Here is a 4,520-nt window from a genome sequence, read left to right on the forward strand (position 1 = left end):
AAAACCCCCCCCAAAAAAAAAAAAAAAAAAAAAAAAAAAAAAAAGAAACAACAACAAACAGGGAATCATGACCTCCCCAGATGGACAAAGCAAGAAACCAGGAACCAGTTCGAATGACATGGTAATATGTAAGCTCTCAGATCAAGAAATCAAAATAGTTGTTCTAAGGAAACTCAGCAAACTTCAAGATAACACAGCAAAGCAATGTATAAATTTTCTGGATAAATTTAACAAAGGGATTAAAATAATTTAAAAAGTCAAACAGAAATCTGGAACAGAGAAATACATTTGTTAAACTGAAAAATGCATTAGAAGCTCTCAAAAGCAGAATGGATCATGTGAAAAAAGAATTAGTGAGCTAAAAGACAGGCTATTAGAAAACGCACATTCAGAAAAGAAAGAAGAACAAAAAGGAATAAAGAATGCCTGCAATATAAGAAAATAACCTCAAAAGAGAAAATATAAGTCATTGGTGTTCAAGGAAGAGTTGAGAAAGAGCAAGGGGTAGAATGACTATGCAAGAAAATAATAACCAAAAACTTTTCAAACCTAGAGAAAGATATTGATATTCAGGTACAGGAAGGTCAGATATCACCAAACAGATTCAACCCAAGTAAGACTACCTTAAGGCATATAATAAACTCTCAAAAGTCAGGAACACAGGCGAGATTCTAAGAGCAGCAAGAATAAAGAATCTAATAACAAATGAAGGAGCTCGTATTTATCTAGCAGCAGACTTCTCAGTGGAAACCAACTTGCCAGGAGGAAGTTGGATGACATTCAGTCAGAAGAAAAATTTGTCAAACAAGAATACTGTACCTAACAAAGCCTTCCTTCTAACATAAAGGAGAGATAAAGTCTTCCCAGACAACCAAAAACTGAGGAAATCATCATTGCTAGACCTGTTTTACAATGAATGCTGAAGAGAGTTCTTCAGTCTGAAAGGAAAGGATACTAGTATGCAAAAAGAAAACATTTGAAAGCATAAACTCACTGGTAAAGTAAATACACACATAAATTCAGAATAGTACTTAATTATGGCATACAATCCTTCATATCTCTAGTATGAACTAAAAGACAAATCTATCAAAAATAATAACTGCAGAAATCTGTTGAAAGATAGGAAGTATAAAAAGCTGTAAATTGAGACAACAAAGTCAAATTGTATGAGTGGGGGAATTAAGTTAAAGTGTAGAGACTTTTAAGTTTTCCTTCATTTATGTTTTAAATTTTCTTTGTGATAGAAGTTAATTTGTCATCTATTTAAAATAACTTCTCATGTCTATAAGACACTTTTGGGTATGCCTTATGGTAACAACAAAGCAAAATTCTATAATAGACTGGGTGCAGTGCCATGAACATGTAGTCCCAGCTACTCAGGAGGCTAAGGTGGAAGGTTCTCTGGAGCCCAGGAGCTTGAGTCCAGCCCGGGCAACACAGTGAGACCTCATCTCTAAAAAATGAAAACAAGCAAACTCCCCTCCAAAAACCTAAAATAGATCTACTAAAGATAAAAACCAACACATTAAAACATACTACCATTAAATGAGAAATTTGTTTAACCACTGAGGAAGACAGTAAAAAAAGGAATAAAGGAAGAAAAGACAAAATAACCAGAGCGATGTCCCAATATCCACCCGCAATGCCATGGTGGGTCATTCCCTGTCTGTTCAGCAGAGAGTCAAGACACCACCCCAGGCTGAGATGGAGCAGGAGGCTGGGGAGCTGAGCCAGTGGCAGGCAGCACACCAGGCTGCCCAGGATAAGGAGAACTCAGCACTCATCTTGAATATGATCCCATCTTCTGAAGCTCTGGAGTGCACACCTGTTGGAACCATGGCCTACCAAACATTTAGCACTTCCCTCACAGCACAGAGATGCTGAGGTTCCCCTTGGTATCTGCTGAGGCACCGGGGCAGATTGTCGATGAAGTGGGACCACAGTTCAGTATGACACTGGCTGAGCATGGTGTGAGCTACTGCCCCCAAGCGACTCTCACTCCTTCCTGGATGATTTACTGTCAGGGAGTGTCTCCGCCTCAGCAAGAGATCATAATTTTCAGTGGGCCCCAGATAATGCCTGTAGGAGAGCCCAATACTCCAGGGGTGGCTGTGGCCTTCAGGCTGGCAGTCTCAGCTTCCACTGGAATCCTAGTGATGTCCCACATTGGGTATATCATGCAATGCCTTAACTTGGCCTCTCAACAGTACTTTCTGATGAAACGTTGTTGGCCCCAACCATACCTTCCACTGAGGCCCAAGCTGTGCTCGCCTCTGTGGCTCTGATGTTGCCCCCCACATGATGCCCATGATCTTGGGATGCCCCCATCAGAGTCCCAGTCATTGCTGGTTTTGGATCTCAGGACTCTTGTGAGTCAGCCAGACTCCCAAGCAGGCCCATTCCTACTGGAGAAGTCCAGACCTGCGTCACAGATAGCAGAGCAGAACGCCAGGCCTCAGGAAAAGACTGGTAGAGGGGACTCCTCAGAGGCAAGGCCTTACTGCTGCAACTATGAGAACTGCGGAAAAGCTTATACAGGTACCAAGTGCTTCCACCTCATGAGCCACCAATACAAGCACACAGGTGAGAAGCCCTATTTGTTCAACTGGGAAAGGTGTTTATGGTCTTTCTTCCAATCTGGTGAGCTTACACGACATAGGCGGATACACACCAGATATCAACCATATAAATGTGATCAGTGCAGCTGAGAGTTCATGAGATCTGACCATCTCAAACAACACCAGAGGACTCATCGGTCAGGACCCTCAGACCCATTGGCCAACAATGGAGACCAGGACAGTCTTCTTGCTCCTGGTCCTTAGGTGAATGAAGAAGGAAGAGGATTTCAGGCAGGGAACCTGGCAACTGCTCAGAGGAACGGCAGTCTTCAAGTTCTGTATTCATTCAGCAAATGTTTTTTGAGCCTACAATATTGAGAGCACCAAGGGTATCGGGACCCATGGTGAGGAGCATGGAAATAACTAAAGGATGTGTCAAGGAAGAAAAACTTCTCAAGGAGGTGCCTCAGTCAGACCTGAAGGACTCATGGGAGCTAGCTGCACCTCCCATTTCTTAAACATACACCACTGGACATGTCTCTATCTTCTGGCAATGATGGCATGGACAGTAAGGACTCAAGGTGCATGAAGGCACCCTGCCTCTGCAGAGCAGAAAGATCATAGACAAAATTCGTGAATGTTCCCAGTGATGCCAAGAAGCTGGTCCTCTACAGGCCCAAGCTTATCTGGGCCTCTGGGGAAGCCCCACAGCCTTGGCTGTGTCTGCCCCTGCTCTCCCACCCCACCCTGACCCTGTCCTCCTTCACTGCTTTGGTCTGTGTTACTAGTGGCCCCAGTATACCTGGGATGGACATCCAGGTGCCCTCCATCCAAGCTCCTGAGGGAAGTGGACATGTTTAAAAGAATAGGGGCAGAAGGGGCTCATTTATGACCCATTCACTAGCCCCAGGAATTGAGGTCTTGGGTACTCAAAGTCTCTTTTGTTTCTACCAGGGAACCAGATCCCTTTCATGGAGCAGGCCATCTTGGGTTCACTGGGCCAGGGTTAGTCTCTCTTTCCTAGCCCACCTGGCTCACACACAGCCTCGTGGGTAGGGTCAGCAGACCAGATTGCTTGTTGGAGTATAAGACGAGCTGGTTGGTGATCTAGCACTTTCACCAAGACATGAACGTAGAGAGAACCAGAGTGATAAAGGATGTATGATGTGCACTATAACGGTGGACAAAACAGGCCCCTGCTCTTGTGGAGGTCACAATCTAGTGGAGGAGAGATGTTACTACAAATGCACAAAGTGAGCCAAACACGGTGGCTCACACCTGTAATCCCAGCACCTTGGGAGGCCAAAGAGGGCAGATCACTTGAGGTTAGAAGTTAGAACAGTATAGCCTACATGATGAAACCCTATCTCTACAAAAAATACAAAATTAGCTGGGTCTGGTGCTGGATACCTGTAGTCCCAGCTTGGGAGGCTGAGGTGGGATAATTACTTGAACCTGGGAGGCAGAGGTTGCAGTGAACCAAGATGGCACCACTGCACTCCAGCCTGGGTGACAGAAAGAGGCTCCATCTCAAAAAAAGAGATGCACAAAGTGCTGGGAGTACAAATAGTGGGGACCTGTAATTGGGCAAGGGGGTTAGAAAGGCATTTCTTAGAAGTTGCGGTTTGAAGTTAAAGAAAACTAGGAGTTCACAGCAGATAAAAGGAGGTGAAGTGGTGATTGGAGGAGAAGTAAGTTTGTCCTTTATCCAGAGATGACCATGTGCTAGGCAGTGGCTAAACCTTTTCTAGTATCACCCAAGGTAGGACAGTGGGTGGTTAAGACATGTGGACTCAACGAGGCACGGTGGCTCATGACTGTAATCCTAACACTTTGAAAGGCTGAGGCAGGCAGATCACCTGAGGCAGGAATTCAAGACTAGCCTGGCCAACGTGGTGAAACCCCATCTCTACTAAAAATACAAAAATTAGCTGGCATGATGGTGAGTGCCTGTAATCTCAG

General features: G+C 44.5%; 1 pseudogene; it reads left to right on the forward strand.

The window, feature by feature from the left end:
- Positions 1-28: 28 nt before the first annotated feature.
- On the forward strand, positions 29-3,902 carry LOC116555688 (annotated as a pseudogene).
- The last annotated feature ends 618 nt before the right edge of the window (positions 3,903-4,520 follow it).

This window comes from Sapajus apella, unplaced genomic scaffold (assembly GCF_009761245.1).
Source record: "Sapajus apella isolate SASKATOON/1434 unplaced genomic scaffold, GSC_monkey_1.0 scaffold2, whole genome shotgun sequence".
Lineage (NCBI taxonomy): Eukaryota > Metazoa > Chordata > Mammalia > Primates > Cebidae > Sapajus > Sapajus apella.